Genomic DNA, 23,089 nt, shown 5'->3' on the forward strand with positions numbered 1-23,089 from the left:
AATAAAACGGTAACGCTATTAAACACTCTTAAGCTCTCCTAAAACACTATTACAAAAAGCTATTCCCAACACTTTTTATCCATCATTTTTTTCCAGTGTTTTAGCTTAAAAAAAAAAAAAAAGCTAGTGTGTGCATGGAGCATTATTGTTACATTTTATTTTTCACAGTGTAGATCTATTTTTAGTGTGTATTTTTTACAGTATAGATTTATTTTTACAGTATAGATCTATTTTTACAGTGTACATTTTTACAGTTTAGATTTATTTTTATATTATAGATCTGTTTTTACAGTACATATTTATTTTTACAGTATAGATCTATTTTACGGTATATACTTATTTTTACAGTGTAGATTTATTTTTACAGTTTATATTTATTTTTACAGTGTAGATCTATTTTTATATTATATATATATTTTTACAGTGTAGATCTATTTTTACTTTATATATTTATTTTTACAGTGTAGATCTATTTTTACAGTGTGTATTTTTTACAGTGTAGATTTATTTTTACAGCATATATGTATTTTTACAGTGTACATTTTTACAGAGTAGATTTATTTTTACATTATAGATCTGTTTTCACAGTACATATTTACTTTTACAGTATAGATCTATTGTTACAGTATATACAGTATTTATCGATGTATAACACGCACAATTATTTTAAGAGGGAAGTTTCAGGAAAAAAACTTAAATTTTAAATAAGGAACTTTATTTATTTATTTATTTATTTATTTCAGGTACTTATATAGCACCATCAATTTACGCAGCGCTTTACATATACATTGTACATTCACATTAGTCCCCACCTTCAAGGAGCTTACAATCTAAAGGTCCCTAACTCACAATTATACATACTAGGGACAATTTAGACAGGATCCAATTAACCTACCAGCTTTGAAGCAAAATAAGGGTCAATGCCCATCTGCAGCCTCACCATTGCCATCAATGCAGCCTGATCAATGCCCATCTGCAGCCTCACAAGTGCCATCAATGCAGCCTCATCAGTCTACATCAATGCAGCCTCACAATTGCCATCAATGCAGCAGCCCCACCATTGACATCAATGCAGCAGCCACACCTTTGCCATCAGTGCAGCCTGATCGATGCCCATCTGCAGCCTAGAGGGGACAGGGAGGGGCGGGACGAGCGCCAACAGATTACATACAGTGAGAATCTCCTATGATAGACAGAACAGTGGTCCAATGGCGGCCCAGGAGACGGGACTTCCTACTACAGAAGCCGCCAAGTAAACAGGAGATTCTCACTGTATGTAATCTGACGGCACTCATACCGCCCCCCTCCCTGTCCCCTTCGAGGCAGCTAAAATTGAAGTATTGGCGTATAATACGCACGCGCTATTTGCACCCGATTTTCATGGTGAAAAAGTGAGTGTTATACGCCAATAAATACAGTATTTATTTTTACAGTGTAGATTTATTTTTACAGTTTATATTTATTTTTACAGTGTAGATCAATTTTTACAGTTTATATTTATTTTTACAGCGTAGATCAATTTTTACAGCGTAGATCTATTTTTACAGTATATATTTATTTTTACAGTGTAGATCTATTTTTACAGTAAATATTTATTTTTACAGCGTAGATCTATTTTTACAGTATATATTTATTTTTACAGTGTAGATCTATTTTTACAGTAAATATTTATTTTTACAGCTTAGATCTCTTTTTACAGTAAATATTTATTTTTACAGCGTAGATCTATTTTTACAGTATACATTTATTTTTACAGCGTAGATCTATTTTTACAGTAAATATTTATTTTTACAGCGTAGATCTATTTTTACAGTAAATATTTATTTTTACACCGTAGATCTATTTTTACAGTATATATTTATTTTTACAGTGTAGATCTATTTTTACAGTAAATATTTATTTTTACAGCTTAGATCTCTTTTTACAGTAAATATTTATTTTTACAGCGTAGATCTATTTTTACAGTATACATTTATTTTTACAGCGTAGATCTATTTTTACAGTAAATATTTATTTTTACAGCGTAGATCTATTTTTACAGTATATATTTATTTTTACAGCGTAGATCTATTTTTACAGTAAATATTTATTTTTACAGCGTAGATCTATTTTTACAGTATATATTAATTTTTACAGTGTAGTTCTATTTTTACAGTATATATTTGTTTTTACAGTATATATTTATTTTTACAGTATATATTTGTTTTTACAGTATATATTTGTTTTTACAGTCTATACATTTTTTTTTTTTTACAGTGCATGTATCAACAACGATTTTTTTTGGCCTGAACTGTGTAGTGATAGGATAGGAGTAGGCATGAGACGAGTCACATTGCTCGCACAGCACCACCTAGGTGCCAGCAGGGACAGACGAGGATCCTGCACGTCTGCGGAGAAGCGGGGATGCCGTATTTCATGTAAACCCGGCTCAGCACAGAACACTGACCCGGTCCGGAGAGCGTTGATTGGGCAGAGTGGGAGCGGCGCACTGCACACACACACTCACACACGTACAATTACCGGCTGTCATCTACAAGCAGCGCTCCGCATCTTTCAGCAGACAAGCCCGCAGGAGTCTACTGCAAGCCACCACCAATCCAAGGCATCTGCAATCACCGGAGCCTGTGACATCTCATCCCTGCCATAGCTCCACAATCCCTGGCAGCACCCTGTCCTTGCTGCCCTCCAGCTAAACTGGCACACAGGTACCATTTTTGCCATGTATGGGGAAGGGTGTGGGTTGAGCATCCTCCCTCCATCCCCAAGGGGGGGGGATACAATGCGGGTGTTCTTGGATCAGGAGTTTGGAAGCAGAGAGGTGGCAATCACTAATGCCATGGAACAGGAAATTCCCCTCTGCTCTACTACAGCTCCCTATTACAAATGCATGCTCATAGTACTGCTACATGGAGGTCAGTCAGGATGTCCTAGTTTTTAAGTTACTTTCATTCTGGAAGCATGTGCAATTATTTGGTGCACTTGGACAGGAAGGGGCTTTATGGATGAGCCAGAGGGAATGGTCCAAGGAGAAGGAAAGCATAAAACGGATACAAGCCTAGTTATTTTAAATGGTAAAAAATATCCTCTCTCCTAAAATAGGCTTTTGTATATTGATCTAGTAAAGTCGTGGAAAATCATGCCCATGTATCATCAAACCATCAGTCTTTAATATCACCGAACAAGCCATAGAAAATGGAATCAGTACCATAGACAGTTATCAATAAATGGAGTCTGGCATGCATAAAGTATATCACTGTTGACAGAGCAATGGTAGGTGAAAGTAGTTTATGGAGGGATGGATAAAGTAGATATAAAAATTTTTACAGAGTCAGTTTTAGATGCATGAACATAATAGATAGAATTTTAGCGAATAGGATTTAATTTGACTGAATATGATAATTAGTTAAAAAGCTAATTTGGCTTTAATATTTCAGATTCATAAGTATCCGCTATGACATTAGTGGTCAACATATAGAGACATCGAGCTTCCCATTGATGGTGTACTGTTGATTGATTAAAATGAAAATGATAATTAGATAAAAAAGCTAATTGAGCGTTACTTTAATATTTTAGGTTTAAATCTATATATGTTGTGACATAGACCTTGGTGGTCAACGTGAAGAGTCACTGAGGTTCTCATTGATTGTGTACTGTTGATTGACTAAAATGAAAATAATAATGAAATTAAAAGCCTTTACTTTAATATTTTAGGCTCAAAACTGTATGTTGTAACATAGCCATTGGTGGACAACGTGAAGAGTCATTGAGATTCTCATTGATGGTGTACTGTTGATTGATTAAAACAAAACATTAATTAGTTAAAAAAAAAACAGTTGCGCTTTACTTTAATATTTTTGGTTCATAACTATCTGCAGTAATATATCCTGTGGTGGTCAGCATGAAGGGCCATCAAAGTACCTGTTGATGAAGTGCTGTTGATTGATTAAAATGAATAAAGAAAATGAGATAAAAGGCTACTTGGGCTTTTCCTTCAGAATTTTAGAATAATAACTGTCTGTTGTAATGTACCTATTGGTGGCCAGTGTGAAGAATGATTGAGCTTCCCATTGATGGGGTTCTGTTGATTGATGAAAAAAAAAAAAAAAAATTTAGAAAAAAGGCTGATTGGGCTTTACTTTAATATTGTAGCCTTATAACTATCTGTAGTAACATAGCCTTTGGTGGTCAGTGTGACGAGTCATTGAGGCTCCCATTGATGGTGTACTGGTGACTGTTTCAAAATGAAAATATTAATTAGATAAAAAGCAAACTGGGATTGACTTTAATGTTTTAGATCCATATTTGTCTGCTATAACATAGACTTTGGTGGTCAATGTGAAGAGTCATTAAGGTTGGTGGTGTACTGTAGATTGATTAAAATGCCCATAGGACGTAGACGGTGCACGTGTCATCTTCACCCGTTCCTTGACAAACAGCTAATTCATAAAACAGATGTAGTAGTTTAATACCCCCCTCTGATGTACGTTATTAGTTTACAAAATACGGCTCCCACCTTAATAAGCATATGTTGTCTGTTTTCCTTTATTAAACATAATTATTGTTTACAATGATGTGCAAATATTTTTTTGTTATCTATTTTTCTGCTTACCAGCTCAAAACACCAAAATATTAAAGGAACTTCAAGACGTTGACATGTTCCTCGTGAGGAGAGCACCTCGTAGGGTGTCTACCACCTTTTGTGCTGGCTGAATTGTCTGTTGTGTATTACATTCCAGTGTTCTTACCTGTCACTGCTGCAGTGTGTACAATATGTACAGTATGAGAGGGCATTGCTGGGGTAATTATTTTTTCCATGTGTATCTTAGATAATGATGGCATAAATACCTATGAGTAGGAGGAGCACATAATAATGCCCATTTGTAGATTTACAATAGTATGTGCATGTACATGTTTCTGTATTCTCAGATGCACAGTAAGATTATGATGGCATAAATACTAAGTAGGGGGAGCACATAATAATGTACATTTGTAGAGCTTCCCATATTTTTTAGGAGCCAGTGAGAACACATATCGACTGCATGAAAGCAGAACCTCAATGAAAAAGGAATTGCCTGCAGGCAGGCTATTTATTGCAGAGGAGACACCCAGGTAATGTCTCTTCTGCAATAAAATAAACGTATCTGCCTGCTTGCAATCTCCTGCAAAATGTACACTGAGCTGCACAGGCAGTACTCAGTTTACATTTCCGGCACAGTGCCTGTGTGGCAGGATGAATGAGTCCCGTGTACAGGCCAATCAATTCGGCTGAAGATCGGCACCTAGAAGAAGCCAGGGAGAAAATGGCAGCTTCGGCAAGGAACCTTAAGGGGGTCAGACCGTTGGAACAGAGGTAAGTAATTTTTAAGTCAAAGTGGACCTAAACCCATCGCTTTAACCATTTCAAAAAACAGTTAAAGTCACGTTCCGGAATGTAACTGTTACATTTTCCTGTGCTCTTAACCAAACTGTCAACCCATCAAATAGTTGGTGTCATAACTGATCACATGTGCAGCATCATGACAGTTGAAAATCAAGCAGAAGCTAAGATGGCAGCTTCCTTGGCTGAAAACGATAGGAGGATTTAGTTCCGCTTTAAGAAGAATTTCCAGGCATGGTATTTACTTACATTGGCCCAGCTTGTATATATCATACCTGACCAATGCCACTGAAAGCTGGAAATCACTGAAGTAGACACCGCTACTTCAGTGATCTCCACTTGCTTCTGGATCCCATGCTGAGTGGCTGGTCTAATGCATTGTGAACACAGGAGGTTGGCTGCTCAGCACGGGTAAAATTCAGAGAATACTTTTAATTTTCTGAACAAATGCAAAGCATTTTCTGATCGGATGAGGTGGAGAGGCCAGACAGTGATGTCATCTCACAACTGCCATTAGACAGCATGTAGGTAGAAGAGACAAAGTACCACATGTATTTTGTCCTCAGGGGAACAGAACACATTATTAAATATCTGCATGACACTTCTTTTACATTTGCAACTTCAATAGATGTTTTCATATTTTTTATTTTTTTTTGCAACTTTATTTAAAGCAGAACTTTAGTCTGCAAATACCTGAAAACCACCCTCCCCCCTACCCACCTACTTATTGCCGCCTACCGTACATCTGCTGCTCAGCAACTTCATTTTCATTTTCTGTTTCGAGAGACGTGCTGTATTGTGTCACTTGGTACCCACCAGCTACAACTCTATATTGGCCGACCTCTCTCTTATCTGGAGGCTTCTGATTTTAAATGGTTGGTTTGCACTCTGGGGGTTGAGGCACCAGCACTCCTGGAGGTCCTGCATGGTGACCCCTTGTGGGTATTTATGTGGGGGCTATCTGCCTTGATATGCACCCTCCTGTGATGTGTGGAGGGGACATTATCCTATGTGAATACGCAGTAAAAAAAATTATATTATTTACCCCTGTTACTCTCTGGTGAAGATTGTAAAGTTCTAATGAAACGCTGAGACCTCGCCGGCAGTATGAAATATATGGTGTTCTTCTGCCAATTTGCAGGAGTTTTTGTATTGTATATTGTATCTTTTCCATTGACATAACATATGTACATGTATACATCCTTTTTAATATTTGTACAATAAAATGATTAGATTTTTTGGCATATAATGTGTAGCTGCAAAAAAGGCCCAGGGGGAAGATTTTCCTTCTTTGGTAACTCCTGTGCATGTGCACATGAATTTTATTCATTCTGGTGTACATTCTATAGAACATTGTATCAAGGCATGTAAATTTGTTTATTTGCAGAAAAGATATTGCATGTCTCTTCTGTAATAAAGGGTGCCTGCTTTAAAATAATACCAGGTAATCCTGCCATGTAGGTCTTAGTTCAGGCACGTCCTGATATTGGGTTACAACTGTCTCCCAATTGTGCTCTTGCCTTGCTACCCTGTCATATGCTCCCTTAAGAAGGTTACAATTGGCTATGCCGACACAATTTGTGGGCTTGGTCCACCGTTGTCACTATCAGGAGGCTGGAGGAGAAGAGCAGCACTGAGATGCAAAAATGATAAAAATGGTAAAAACTGTATTTAAAAAAAAACCCCATAATATTTCAGCACACTAAATGTCATCCATTTGGGGTTTAGATTTACTTTAAAGATAGACACAGTTATTATATGTTGTCTGAATGACTCAACGAATATATACAGAGCTGTTGTAAGTTCTTCATCATTGAATAAGTGAGGGTGATTATCATAGTTACCACCAATATGCTTGTTTTTGTCTTGGTAATTGTGTTGTAGTAAACGGTATCAATATATGGGTCACTTTCCTCTAAATTTTTCAGGATTTGTTGGACATTTTAAGGCTTTTCAGCTACTTAAATCCTCTAAAAAATGTCAAGGGGCTTTACTTCCAAGCAGAGTCTGTTCTTGCTCCCAAGCAGTTTCTTCTTGTCTCACTACATTAGAACTTTGTAATTAAAGCAAACCTTGCATGAAAAAAGGGTAAATTCTAAATGTATAATGCTTTGCCCACTTAGCTGTCTACAGTAATGGTATTTCTTTTAAAAAACAAAACCTATAATATGTTCTGGTTCAGAAAGCCAAGGCCAACCAGATCCATGATGCTGATCTCAGCTCCACATGGCCAACTGGTGCATCCTGTTCAGATGGTCATTTGGTGTAACAACCCCCCCTTCTACCAAGCATAGGCCACATAGCTTTTTGTGTGTTTGAAGTCTAATGAGACATTTCAGGTGAAGTGAGGAGAAAAATGAAAACAGGAAACAATTTCCCTTACTACTCTCTGAGGCTACACAAATATGGCCGCTCCAGAATATACTCCCATATAGGTTAGGTTAAATGTATGTGACATTATCTATATACAAGGAAAAGTGAGCGCTAGGAGGTTGCAAAACTACAAAAAGCACTCAAAAAAAAACTACAAAAGCACTCAACCATCTAGTGTAGAATTATAAACTGCCACAGTGCATAAAAAAACAAATATATTTATATAACATCCACAACCATAGGTACAAAAGTGCAAAAGTTCACGAAATACAAAATAGTACAGTACACTACCAATTAGTATAAAATTATAAAGTACCGCAGTGCATACAAATATATACCGTACATATATCATACAATAACATCCACATATGAGTACGAACGCAAAAGTTCATATAATAAAGTGTCCAAAAAAGATAATCCCTGAAACGGATGGATTGTCCACGGATAGATCACAGCTATATCCACGTCATATCAATCCACTGGAAAGTGCTTTTTGGTGCAGTTAAATAGACTTAAAGTGCATCCACAGTGTGCAGATTCCACCACCACTATGCACTCACCAGAACAAAGAATAGAATCAGCCTGTTAAAGCTTTGCCATCTCATTGAACCTCTGTCCTGGGTAGGGTTGCCACCTGTCTGGTATTGACCCGGACAGTTTGGGTTTTGACAAATGCGTCCGGGTTTCACTCCACCTGAAACCCGGACACACATACTTCCAGTCCAACTGATCTAATGGGGGTCTTTATGGGGAGCCCCTGTATTACAGAGGGGGTGACACTGACCCCTTTATTAAAAGAGGGGGGATGACACTGATCCCTGTATTATGAAAGAGGGGGGAGGACACTGACCCCACTATTATGTAGGAGGGGGATGACACTGACCTCTGTATTATGAAGGAGGGGGTGACATTGACCCCTGTATTATGAAGGAGAGGGGTGACACTGACCCCTGTATTATGAATGAGGGGGGATGACACTGACCCCTGTATTATGAAGGAGGGGGGTGACACTGACCTCTGTATTATGAAGAAGGGAGGTGACACTGACTTCTGTATTATGAAGAAGGGAGGTGACACTGACCTCTGTATTATGAAGAAGGGGGGTGACACTGACCCCTGTATTATGTAGGAGGGTGTGACACTGACCCCTGTATTATGAAGGAGGGGGGTGACACTGACCCCTGTATTATGTGGGAGGGGGTGACACTGACCCCTGTATTATGAAGGAGGGGGGTGACACTGACCCCTGTATTATGAAGGAGGGAGGTGACACTAACCTCTGTATTATGAAGGAGGGGGATGACACTGACCCCTGTATTATGAAGGAGGGGGTGACACTGACCTCTGTATTATGAGGGAGGGGGGATGACACTGACCCCTGTATTATGAATGAGGGGGGTGACACTGACCTCTGTATTATGAAGAAGGGAGGTGGCTCTGACCTTTGTATTATGAAGGAGGGGGGGTGACACTGACCCCTGTATTTTGAAGTAGGGGGGTGACACTGACCTCAGTATTATGAAGGGGGGGTGACACCGACTCCTGTATTTTAAAGGAGGGGGGTGACACTGACCCTTGTATTATGGAGGAGGGGGGATGGCACTGACTCCTGTATTATGAAGGAGGGGGTGACACTGACCCCTGTATTATGAAGGAGGGGGGATGACACTGACCCCTGTATTATGAAGGGGGGGTGACACTGACCCCTTTATTATGAATGAGGGGGGTGACACTGACCTCTGTATTATGAAGGAGGGGATGACACTGACCCGTGTATTATGACGGAGGGGGGATGACACTGACCCCTATACTATAAAGGAGGGGGGATGACACTGACCCCTGTATTATGAATGAGGGGGGTGACACTGACCTCTGTATTATGAAGAAGGGGGCTGACACTGACCCTTGTATTATGGAGGAGGGGGTGACACTGACCTCTGTATTATGAAGGAGGGGGGAATGACACTGACCCCTGTATTATGAAGGAGGGGGGGGTGACACTGACCCCTGTATTAATGAGGGGGATGACGCTGACCTTTGTATTATGAAGGAGGGGGTTGACACTGACCCTTGTATTATGGAGGAGGGGGGGTGACACTGACCCCTGTATTATGAAGGAGGGGGGTGACACTGACCCCTGTATTATTAATGAGGGGGATGACACTGACTTCTGTATTATGAAGGAGGGGGGGGTGACACTGACCCCTGTATTATTAATGAGGGGGATGACACTGACCTCTGTATTATGAAGAAGGGAGGTGACTCTGACCTTTGTATTATGAAGGAGAGGGCTGACACTGACCCCTGTATTTTGAAGTAGGGGGGTGACACTGACCTCTATATTATGAGTGGGGGGTGACACATAGGGTCGCCACCTGACTTGGATTCACCTGGACAGTCCGGGTTTTGAGTCATATGTCTGGGTTTTAGTCTTCCTGAAACCCAGACACCTTATTAAGACCAGACTATGGCTCCCAAGATAGTCACACACAAATCTGTTAACATCTGTTACCTCAGTTTGGCCACACCTAAGGGATTCCCTAAATGTGCAGGTATTTCCTCTCACTTCCTGTTTTGCTATGTGACAGGAAGTGAAGTTAAATATCCACAATAGGACAGAGATGGCAAAAAAAAACTTACAGGGATTATAACCCTCCCCTACTACCTCCTCTGTACTATGAAGAAGGGGGGTGACACTGACCTCTGTATTATGAAGGAGGGGGGTGACACTGAACTCTATATTATGAAGGGGGGGATGACAGTGACCCCTGTATTATGAAGGAGAGGGTGACACTGACCCCTGTATTATGAAGGAGGGGATGACACTGACCCCTGTATTATGAAGGAGGGGGTGACACTGACCTCTGTATTATGAAGGAGGGGGAAGACACTGACCCCAGTATTATGAAGGAGAGGGGTGACAATGACCCCTGTATAATGAAGGAGGGGCGTGACACTGACCCCTGTATAATAAAGGAGGGGGGTGACACTGACCCTTGTATGATGAAGGAGGGGTGATGACACTGACCCCTGTATTATGAAGGAGGGGGTGACACTGACCTCTGTATTATGAAGGAGGGGGTGACACTGACCCCTGTATTATGAAAGAGGGGGGTGACACTGACCTCTGTATTATGAAGGAGGGGGTGACACTGACCCCTGTATTATGAAAGCGGGGGGTGACACTGACCTCTGTATTATGGAGGAGGGGGGATGACACTGACCCCTGTATTATGAATGGGGGATGACACTGACCTCTGTATTATGAAGGAGGGGGTGACACTGACCTCTGTATTATATAGGAAGGGGGTGACACTGACCTCTGTATTATGAAGGAGGGGGATGACACTGACCTCTGTATTATGAAGGAGGGGGGAATGACACTGACCCTTGTATTTTGAAGGAGGGGGTGACACTGACCTCTTTATTATGAAGGAGAGGGGTGACACTGACCTCTGTATTATGAAGAAGGGAGGTGACTCTGACCTCTGTATTATGAATGAGGGGGGTGACACTGACCTCTGTATTATGAAGGAGGGGGTGATACTGACCTCTGTATTATGAAGGAGGGGGGATGACACTGACCCCTGTATTATGAATGAGGGGGGTGACACTGACCTCTTGTATTATGGAGGAGGGGGTGACACTGACCTCTGTATTATGAAGGAGGGGGGTGACACTGACCTCTGTATTTTGAAGTAGGGGGGTGACACTGACCTCTATATTATGAGTGGGGGGTGACACATAGGGTCGCCACCTGACTTGGATTCACCTGGACAGTCCGGGTTTTGAGTCATATGTCTGGGTTTTAGTCTTCCTGAAACCCAGACACCTTATTAAGACCAGACTATGGCTCCCAAGATAGTCACACACAAATCTGTTAACATCTGTTACCTCAGTTTGGCCACACCTAAGGGATTCCCTAAATGTGCAGGTATTTCCTCTCACTTCCTGTTTTGCTATGTGACAGGAAGTGAAGTTAAATATCCACAATAGGACAGAGATGGCAAAAAAAAAACTTACAGGGATTATAACCCTCCCTTACTACCTCCTCTGTACTATGAAGAAGGGGGGTGACACTGACCTCTGTATTATGAAGGAGGGGGGTGACACTGAACTCTATATTATGAAGGGGGGGATGACAGTGACCCCTGTATTATGAAGGAGAGGGTGACACTGACCCCTGTATTATGAAGGAGGGGGTGACACTGACCCCTGTATTATGAAGGAGGGGGTGACACTGACCTCTGTATTATGAAGGAGGGGGAAGACACTGACCCCAGTATTATGAAGGAGAGGGGTGACAATGACCCCTGTATAATGAAGGAGGGACGTGACACTGACCCCTGTATAATAAAGGAGGGGGGTGACACTGACCCTTGTATGATGAAGGAGGGGTGATGACACTGACCCCTGTATTATGAAGGAGGGGGTGACACTGACCCCTGTATTATGAAAGAGGGGGGTGACACTGACCTCTGTATTATGGAGGAGGGGGGACGAAGAAGGGGGGTGACACTGACCCCTGTATTACGAAGGAGGGGGGATGACACTGACCCCTGTGTATTATGAATGAGGGGGATGACACTGATCTCTGTATTATGAAGGAGGTGGTGACACTGATCCTTGTATTATGGAGGAGGGGGTGACACTGACCTCTTTATTATGAAGGAGGGGGATGACACTGACCTCTGTATTATGAAGGAGGGGGGAATGACACTGACTCCTGTATTTTGAAGGAGGGGGGTGACACTGACCTCTGTATTATGAAGGAGGGGGGGCGGGTGACACTGACCTCTGTATTATGAAGAAGGGAGGTGGCTCTGACCTCTGTATTGTGAACGAGGGGGGTGACACTGACCCCTGTATTATGAAGGAGGGGGGGGAGTGACACTGACCAAGCAGAGTCTGTTCTTGCTCCCAAGCAGTTTCTTCTTGTCTCACTACATTAGAACTTCGTAATTAAAGCAAACCTTGCATGAAAAAAGGGTAAATTCTAAATGTATAATGCTTTGCCCACTTAGCTGTCTACAGTAATGGTATTTCTTTTAAAAAACAAAACCTATAATATGTTCTGGTTCAGAAAGCCAAGGCCAACCAGATCCATGATGCTGATCTCAGCTCCACATGGCCAACTGGTGCATCCTGTTCAGATGGTCATTTGGTGTAACAACCCCCCCTTCTACCAAGCATAGGCCACATAGCTTTTTGTGTGTTTGAAGTCTAATGAGACATTTCAGGTGAAGTGAGGAGAAAAATGAAAACAGGAAACAATTTCCCTTACTACTCTCTGAGGCTACACAAATATGGCCGCTCCAGAATATACTCCCATATAGGTTAGGTTAAATGTATGTGACATTATCTATATACAAGGAAAAGTGAGTGCTAGGAGGTTGCAAAACTACAAAAAGCACTCAAAAAAAAACTACAAAAGCACTCAACCATCTAGTGTAGAATTATAAACTGCCACAGTGCATAAAAAAACAAATATATTTATATAACATCCACAACCATAGGTACAAAAGTGCAAAAGTTCACGAAATACAAAATAGTACAGTACACTACCAATTAGTATAAAATTATAAAGTACCGCAGTGCATACAAATATATACCGTACATATATCATACAATAACATCCACATATGAGTACGAACGCAAAAGTTCATATAATAAAGTGTCCAAAAAAGATAATCCCTGAAACGGATGGATTGTCCACGGATAGATCACAGCTATATCCACGTTATATCAATCCACTGGAAAGTGCTTTTTGGTGCAGTTAAATAGACTTAAAGTGCATCCACAGTGTGCAGATTCCACCACCACTATGCACTCACCAGAACAAAGAATAGAATCAGCCTGTTAAAGCTTTGCCATCTCATTGAACCTCTGTCCTGGGTAGGGTTGCCACCTGTCTGGTATTGACCCGGACAGTTTGGGTTTTGACAAATGCGTCCGGGTTTCACTCCACCTGAAACCCGGACACACATACTTCCAGTCCAACTGATCTAATGGGGGTCTTTATGGGGAGCCCCTGTATTACAGAGGGGGTGACACTGACACCTTTATTAAAAGAGGGGGGATGACACTGATCCCTGTATTATGAAAGAGGGGGGAGGACACTGACCCCACTATTATGTAGGAGGGGGATGACACTGACCTCTGTATTATGAAGGAGGGGGTGACATTGACCCCTGTATTATGAAGGAGAGGGGTGACACTGACCCCTGTATTATGAATGAGGGGGGATGACACTGATCCCTGTATTATGAAGGAGGGGGGTGACACTGACCTCTGTATTATGAAGAAGGGAGGTGACACTGACTTCTGTATTATGAAGAAGGGAGGTGACACTGACCTCTGTATTATGAAGAAGGGGGGTGACACTGACCCCTGTATTATGTAGGAGGGGGTGACACTGACCCCTGTATTATGAAGGAGGGGGGTGACACTGACCCCTGTATTATGAAGGAGGGAGGTGACACTAACCTCTGTATTATGAAGGAGGGGGATGACACTGACCCCTGTATTATGAAGGAGAGGGGTGACAATGACCCCTGTATAATGAAGAAGGGGGTGACACTGACCTCTGTATTATGAGGGAGGGGGGATGACACTGACCCCTGTATTATGAATGAGGGGGGTGACACTGACCTCTGTATTATGAAGAAGGGAGGTGACTCTGACCTTTGTATTATGAAGGAGGGGGGGGTGACACTGACCCCTGTATTTTGAAGTAGGGGGGTGACACTGACCTCTGTATTATGAAGGGGGGGTGACACCGACTCCTGTATTTTAAAGGAGGGGGGTGACACTGACCCTTGTATTATGGAGGAGGGGGGATGGCACTGACTCCTGTATTATGAAGGAGGAGGGTGACACTGACCTCTGTATTATGAAGGAGGGGGTGACACTGACCCCTGTATTATGAAGGAGGGGGGATGACACTGACCCCTGTATTATGAAGGGGGGGGTGACACTGACCCCTTTATTATGAATGAGGGAGGTGACACTGACCTCTGTATTATGAAGGAGGGGATGACACTGACCCGTGTATTATGACGGAGGGGGGATGACACTGACCCCTATATTATGAAGATGGGGGATGACACTGACCCCTGTATTATGAATGAGGGGGGTGACACTGACCTCTGTATTATGAAGAAGGGGGCTGACACTGACCCTTGTATTATGGAGGAGGGGGTGACACTGACCTCTGTATTATGAAGGAGGGGGGGTGACACTGACCCCTGTATTAATGAGGGGGATGACACTGACCTTTGTATTATGAAGGAGGGGGTTGACACTGACCCTTGTATTATGGAGGAGGGGGGGTGACACTGACCCCTGTATTATGAAGGAGGGGGGTGACACTGACCCCTGTATTATTAATGAGGGGGATGACACTGACTTCTGTATTATGAAGGAGGGGGGGGGGGTGACACTGACCCCTGTATTATTAATGAGGGGGATGACACTAACCTCTGTATTATGAAGAAGGGAGGTGACTCTGACCTTTGTATTATGAAGGAGAGGGCTGACACTGACCCCTGTATTTTGAAGTAGGGGGGTGACACTGACCTCTATATTATGAGTGGGGGGTGACACATAGGGTCGCCACCTGACTTGGATTCACCTGGACAGTCCGGGTTTTGAGTCATATGTCTGGGTTTTAGTCTTCCTGAAACCCAGACACCTTATTAAGACCAGACTATGGCTCCCAAGATAGTCACACACAAATCTGTTAACATCTGTTACCTCAGTTTTGCCACACCTAAGGGATTCCCTAAATGTGCAGGTATTTCCTCTCACTTCCTGTTTTGCTATGTGACAGGAAGTGAAGTTAAATATCCACAATAGGACAGAGATGGCAAAAAAAAAAACGTACAGGGATTATAACCCTCCCTTACTACCTCCTCTGTACTATGAAGAAGGGGGGTGACACTGACCTCTGTATTATGAAGGAGGGGGGTGACACTGAACTCTATATTATGAAGGGGGGATGACAGTGACCCCTGTATTATGAAGGAGAGGGTGACACTGACCCCTGTATTATGAAGGAGGGGGTGACACTGACCTCTGTATTATGAAGGAGGGGGAAGACACTGACCCCAGTATTATGAAGGAGGGGGTGACACTGACCTCTGTATTATGAAGGAGGGGGAAGACACTGACCCCAGTATTATGAAGGAGAGGGGTGACAATGACCCCTGTATAATGAAGGAGGGACGTGACACTGACCCCTGTATAATAAAGGAGGGGGGTGACACTGACCCTTGTATGATGAAGGAGGGGTGATGACACTGACCCCTGTATTATGAAGGAGGGGGTGACACTGACCTCTGTATTATGAAGGAGGGGGTGACACTGACCCCTGTATTATGAAAGAGGGGGGTGACACTGACCTCTGTATTATGGAGGAGGGGGGATGACACTGACCCCTGTATTATGAATGGGGGATGACACTGACCTCTGTATTATGAAGGAGGGGGTGACACTGACCTCTGTATTATGAAGGAAGGGGGTGACACTGACCTCTGTATTATGGAGGAGGGGGGATGACACTGACCCCTGTATTATGAATGGGGGATGACACTGACCTCTGTATTATGAAGGAGGGGGTGACACTGACCTCTGTATTATGAAGGAAGGGGGTGACACTGACCTCTGTATTATGAGGGAGGGGAATGACACTGACCTCTGTATTATGAAGGAGGGGGGAATGACACTGACCCTTGTATTTTGAAGGAGGGGGTGACACTGACTTCTTTATTATGAAGGAGGGGGGTGACACTGACCTCTGTATTATGAAGAAGGGAGGTGACTCTGACCTCTGTATTATGAATGAGGGGGGTGACACTGACCTCTGTATTATGAAGGAGGTGGTGATACTGACCTCTGTATTATGAAGGAGGGGGGATGACACTGACCCCTGTATTATGAATGAGGGGGGTGACACTGACCTCTTGTATTATGGAGGAGGGGGTGACACTGACCTCTGTATTTTGAAGTAGGGGGGTGACACTGACCTCTATATTATGAGTGGGGGGTGACACATAGGGTCGCCACCTGACTTGGATTCACCTGGACAGTCCGGGTTTTGAGTCATATGTCTGGGTTTTAGTCTTCCTGAAACCCAGACACCTTATTAAGACCAGACTATGGCTCCCAAGATAGTCACACACAAATCTGTTAACATCTGTTACCTCAGTTTTGCCACACCTAAGGGATTCCCTAAATGTGCAGGTATTTCCTCTCACTTCCTGTTTTGCTATGTGACAGGAAGTGAAGTTAAATATCCACAATAGGACAGAGATGGCAAAAAAAAAAAAACTTACAGGGATTATAACCCTCCCTTACTACCTCCTCTGTACTATGAAGAAGGGGGGTGACACTGACCTCTGTATTATGAAGGAGGGGGGTGACACTGAACTCTATATTATGAAGGGGGGGATGACAGTGACCCCTGTATTATGAAGGAGAGGGTGACACTGACCCCTGTATTATGAAGGAGGGGGTGACACTGACCCCTGTATTATGAAGGAGGGGGTGACACTGACCTCTGTATTATGAAGGAGGGGGAAGACACTGACCCCAGTATTATGAAGGAGAGGGGTGACAATGACCCCTGTATAATGAAGGAGGGGCGTGACACTGACCCCTGTATAATAAAGGAGGGGGGTGACACTGACCCTTGTATGATGAAGGAGGGGTGATGACACTGACCCCTGTATTATGAATGGGGGATGACACTGACCTCTGTATTATGAAGGAGGGGGTGACACTGACCTCTGTATTATGAAGGAAGGGGGTGACACTGACCTCTGTATTATGAAGGAGGGGGATGACACTGACCTCTGTATTATGAAGGAGGGGGGAATGACACTGACCCTTGTATTTTGAAGGAGGGGATGACACTGACCTCTTTATTATGAAGGAGAGGGGTGACACTGACCTCTGTATTATGAAGAAGGGAGGTGACTCTGACCTCTGTATTATGAATGAGGGGGGTGACACTGACCTCTGTATTATGAAGGAGGGGGTGATACTGACCTCTGTATTATGAAGGAGGGGGGATGACACTGACTCCTGTATTATGAATGAGGGGGGTGACACTGACCTCTTGTATTATGGAGGAGGGGGTGACACTGACCTCTGTATTATGAAGGAGGGGGGTGACACTGACCTCTGTATTATGAAGGAAGGGGTAACACTGACCTCTGTATTATGAAGGAGGGGGTGACACTGACCTCTGTATTACGAAGAAGGGGGGTGACACTGACCCCTGTATTACGAAGGAGGGGGGATGACACTGACCCCTGTGTATTATGAATGAGGGGGGTGACACTGATCTCTGTATTATGAAGGAGGTGGTGACACTGATCCTTGTATTATGGAGGAGGGGGTGACACTGACCTCTTTATTATGAAGGAGGGGGATGACACTGACCTCTGTATTATGAAGGAGGGGGGAATGACACTGACTCCTGTATTTTGAAGGAGGGGGGTGACACTGACCTCTGTATTATGAAGGAGGGGGGGGGGGGGACACTGACCTCTGTATTATGAAGAAGGGAGGTGGCTCTGACCTCTGTATTGTGAACGAGGGGGGTGACACTGACCCCTGTATTATGAAGGAGGGGGGGGGGGGTGACACTGACCTCTGTATTATGAAGGAGGGGGGTGACACTGACCTCTGTATTATGAAGGAGGGGGGTGACACTGACCTCTGTTTTATGAAGGAGGTGGATGACACTGACCTCTTTATTATGAAGGAGGGGGTGACACTGACCCCTGTATTATGAATGAGGGGGGGTGACACTGACCTCTGTATTATGAGGGAGGGGGGTGACACTGACCCTTGTATTATGGAGGAGGGGGTGACACTGACCTCTGTATTATGAAGGAGGGGGTGACACTGACCTCTGTATTATGAAGGAGGGGGGTGACACTGACCTCTGTATTATGAAGGAGAGGGATGACACTGTCCTCTGTATTATGAAGGAGGGGGAATGACACTGACTCCTGTATTTTGAAGGAGGGGGGGGTGACACTGACCTCTGTATTATGAAGGGGGGGGTTGACACTGACCTATGTATTATGAAGAAGGGAGGTGGCTCTGACCTCTGTATTATGAACAAGGGGGGTGACACTGACCCCTGTATTATGAAGGAGGGGGTGACACTGACCTCTGTATTATGAAGGAGGGGGGTGACACTGGCCTCTTTATTATGAAGGAGGGGGTGACACTGACCGCTGTATTATGAAGGAGGGGGGAATGACACTGACTCCTGTATTTTGAAGGAGGGGGGAATGACACTGACCCCTGTATTATGGAGGAGGGGGTGACGCTGACCACTGTATTATGAAGGAGAGGGGTGACACTGTGCTCTGTATTATGAAGGAGGGGGTGACACTGACCTCTGTATTATGAAGGAGGGGGTGACACTGACCACTGTATTATGAAGGAGAGGGATGACACTGTGCTCTGTATTATGAAGGAGGGGGTGACACTGACCTCTGTATTATGAAGGAGGGGGGAATGACACTGACTCCTGTATTTTGAAGGAGGGGGGGGTGACACTGACCTCTGTATTATGAAGGGGGGGTGACACTGACCTATGTATTATGAAGAAGGGAGGTGGCTCTGACCTCTGTATTATGAACAAGGGGGGTGACACTGACCCCTGTATTATGAAGGAGGGGGTGACACTGACCTCTGTATTATGAAGGAGGGGGGTGACACTGACCTCTGTATTATGAAGGAGGGGGGTGACACTGACCTCTGTTTTATGAAGGAGGTGGATGACACTGACCTCTTTATTATGAAGGAGGGGTGACACTGACCCCTGTATTATGAATGAGGGGGGTGACACTGACCCCTGTATTATGAATGAGGGGGGTGACACTGACCTCTGTATTATGAAGGAGGGGGTGACACTGACCCTTGTATTATGGAGGAGGGGGTGACACTGACCTCTGTATTATGAAGGAGGGGGGTGACACTGACCTCTGTATTATGAAGGAGAGGGATGACACTGACCTCTGTATAATGAAGGAGGGGGAATGACACTGACCTCTGCATTATGAAGGAGGGAGGTGACTCTGAGCCCTGTATTATGAATGAGGGGGGTGACACTGACCTCTGTATTATGTAGGAGGGGGGTGACACTGACCTCTGTATTATGAAGGAAGGGGTGACACTGACCTCTGTATTATGAAGGAGGGGGATGACACTGACCTCTGTATTACGAAGGAGGGGGGTGACACTGATCCCTGTATTACGAAGGAGGGGGGGTGACACTGACCCCTGTATTATGAATGAGGGGGGTGACACTGACCTCTGTATTATGAATGAGGGGGGTGACACTGACCCCTGTATTATGAATGAGGGGGGTGACACTGACCTCTGTATTATGAAGGAGGGGGGTGACACCGACCCCTGTATTATGAAGGAGGGGGATGACACTGACCTCTGTATTATGAAGAAGGGAGGTGGCTCTGACCTCTGTATTATGAAGGAGGGGGGAATGACACTGACCCCTGTATTATGAAGAAGGGAGGTGACTCTGACCTCTGTATTATGAATGAGAGGGGTGACACTGACCCCTGTATTATGAAGGAGGGGGGTGACACTGACCCCTGTTTTATGACTGAGGGGGGTAACACTGACCTCTGTATTATGAAGGAGGGGGTGACACTGACCTCTGTATTATGAAGGAGGGGGGTGACTCTGACCCTTGTATTATGGAGGAGGGGGTGACACTGACCTCTGTATTATGAAGGAGGGGGATGACACTGACCCTTGTATTATGGAGGAGGGGGTGACGCTGACCTCTGTATTATGAAGGAGGGGGATGACACTGACCTCTGTATTATGAAGGAGGGGGATGACACTGACCTCTGTATTATGAAGAAGGGGGGAATGACACTGACCCCTGTATTATGAAGGAGGGGGGGAATGACACTGACCCCTGTATTTTAAAGGAGGGGTGACACTGACCCCTGTATTATGAAGGAGGGAGGTGACACTGACCTCTGTATTATGAAGGATGGGGGTTACACAGACCCCTGAATTGTGAAGGAGGGGGGTGACGCTGACCTCTGTATTATGAAGTAGGGGGGTGACACTGACCTCTATATTATGAGTGGGGGGTGACACATAGGGTCGCCACCTGACTTGGATTCACCTGGACAGTCCGGGTTTTGAGTCATATGTCTGGGTTTTTAGTCTTCCTGAAACCCAGACACCTTATTCAGACCAGACTATGGCTCCCAAGATAGGCACACACAAATCTGTTAACATCTGTTACCTCAGTTTGGCCACACCTAAGGGATTCCCTAAATGTGCAGGTATTTCCTCTCACTTCCTGTTTTGCTATGTGACAGGAAGTGAAGTTAAATATCCACAATAGGACAGAGATGGCGAAAAAAAAAAATCTGACAGGGATTATAACCCTCCCTTACTACGTCCAAAATGAAAAAGAATTTTCTGTATGTTGGTCATCTGCAGATGTGTTTTTCTACCCAGAAATAAAATTTTAGTTGGAATCTGTTGGCTGTAAGGCTCAGATTTCAGACAATTCAGACCATAGTAACAATGTATTACTCTGGGGAAGTGATCAGGATTTTTTTTTCACACATTATGAATGCTTATACCAACTTCAGCCCTGGAAGAATTTGCCTCCTTAATGACCAGAGCATTTTTTGCGATGCGGCACTGCGTCGCTTTAACTGACAATTGCGCGGTAGTGTGATGCGGTACCCAAACAAAATTGACGTCCTTTTTTCCCACAAATAGAGCTTTCTTTAGGTGGTATTTGATCACCTCTGCGGTTTTTATTTTTTGCACTATAAACAAAAAAAACCCCATAAATTTTGAAAAAAAAAAAAAAAATTTTTTTACTTTCTGCTATAATACATATCCAAAAAAAAAAAAATAAAAAAAAAAAATGTATTAATCAGTTTAGGCCGAAATATTTTCTTCTACATATTTTTGGTAAAAAAAAATCGCAATAGGCGTATATTGATTGGTTTGCGCCTACAAACTACAGGATCGATTAAGGGACTTTTATTTATTTTTTTATTGTTTTTACAGGTAATGGCGGCGATCTGCGATTTTTAGCGGGACTGCAAAATTGCGGCGGACAAATCTGACCCCAAATTACACTTTTTGGGGATCAATGACATTATTACATTGATCAGTGCTATAAAAGTGCACTGATCAATGTAAAAATGACACTGGCAGGGAAGGGGTTAACACTAAGGGGCGATCAAGAGGTTAAGTGTGTTCCCTCAGTGTGTTCTAAATGTAGGGGGGGTGGGCTTACTAAAACATGGCAGAGATCACTACTCCCAATCACTGGGAGCAGTAGATCCCTGTCATGTCACTAGGCAGAACGGGGAAATGCCTGCTTTTACGGACTGGCGTACAGGTACGTCAGTTTGTGCAGGAGAGCCATTCTGCCGACGTATATCGGTCGGCAAGTGGTTCAAAGAAACATTTATTCATTCATTCAGTGTCTTTTGTTGTGTTTGCTGTGATTGTCCAAAGCTCATCATATAGGTACAGATAGGCTGTATTTGGCCCTGTCTGTACCATGTGATCACTATGACCAATCACAGCTATCAACACAATTGTATACAACTGATGGCATGAAAGGAAGCCATCCATTGTTTACAATTGTCATGTGATCTGCTCCCGCCCAGCCATCGTTGTACTATAGGCTGGGCAGGAAGGTGTTAAATAGCAAACATATTTTACTTACCTGCTCTGTGCAATTGTGTGGCACAGGAAAGCCCCAAACCTCCTCTTCTGGGGTCCCCCACCAGCGCTCTTGGCTCCTCCTCTTCCCCATGTGCCACATAGGAAGCTTCATCCTATAGGGACGTACGATGGGTTCACTCCTGAGCCAAGCTGTGTGCATTCATAGACATGCACAGCGCAGCTTCATTTCTTCAGTTAATTCCTGGTTTCCAGGCCTAAGCAAATGATGTCATACATCCCAGGAGTCTTCAGGAGGGGTTTTCTCAGCTAAGCACACTTTCCTGCCTGCATGCCTGAGCTAAGAGCAGATAGATTCCAGGAAGTATATGCCTCATGAATCATCTGCCTTTACTGAAGATGGCCATGGCTAGAAATACTAAGGGGTGTTTTGCAAAGTAATTTCTCAACAAAATAAAACATGCTGATATTAAAGACAGCCAGGCAATTAGTGTTTTCAAATGGAGGTCAGCAAGGGCAGCCTCCATTTTCCCTCAGTTTAGGTTTCCTTTGCAGTGCCTGCTTTGTGTGCTGTCACAACTTTCTGAAAAAAATTGCAGATATGGGGCAAACATGAAC

At 43.6% G+C, this 23,089-nt stretch overlaps 1 protein-coding gene across 5 annotated transcripts in view; it reads left to right on the forward strand.

The window, feature by feature from the left end:
- Window positions 1–2,322: 2,322 nt before the first annotated feature.
- The window catches only part of MYRIP (myosin VIIA and Rab interacting protein), a 722,788-nt gene continuing 702,021 nt past the window's right edge, over window positions 2,323–23,089 (forward strand). For 3 of the 5 annotated variants that reach the window (XM_073630373.1, XM_073630374.1, XM_073630375.1), the window contains exon 1: window positions 2,323–2,705. The gene's annotated coding sequence lies outside the window, so the exon portion shown is untranslated. The remainder of the gene's footprint in view (window positions 2,706–23,089) is intronic. The other 2 variants (XM_073630376.1, XM_073630377.1) reach the window with 1 other exon arrangement.

Source organism: Aquarana catesbeiana, linkage group LG05 (genome assembly GCF_042186555.1).
Source record: "Aquarana catesbeiana isolate 2022-GZ linkage group LG05, ASM4218655v1, whole genome shotgun sequence".
NCBI lineage: Eukaryota > Metazoa > Chordata > Amphibia > Anura > Ranidae > Aquarana > Aquarana catesbeiana.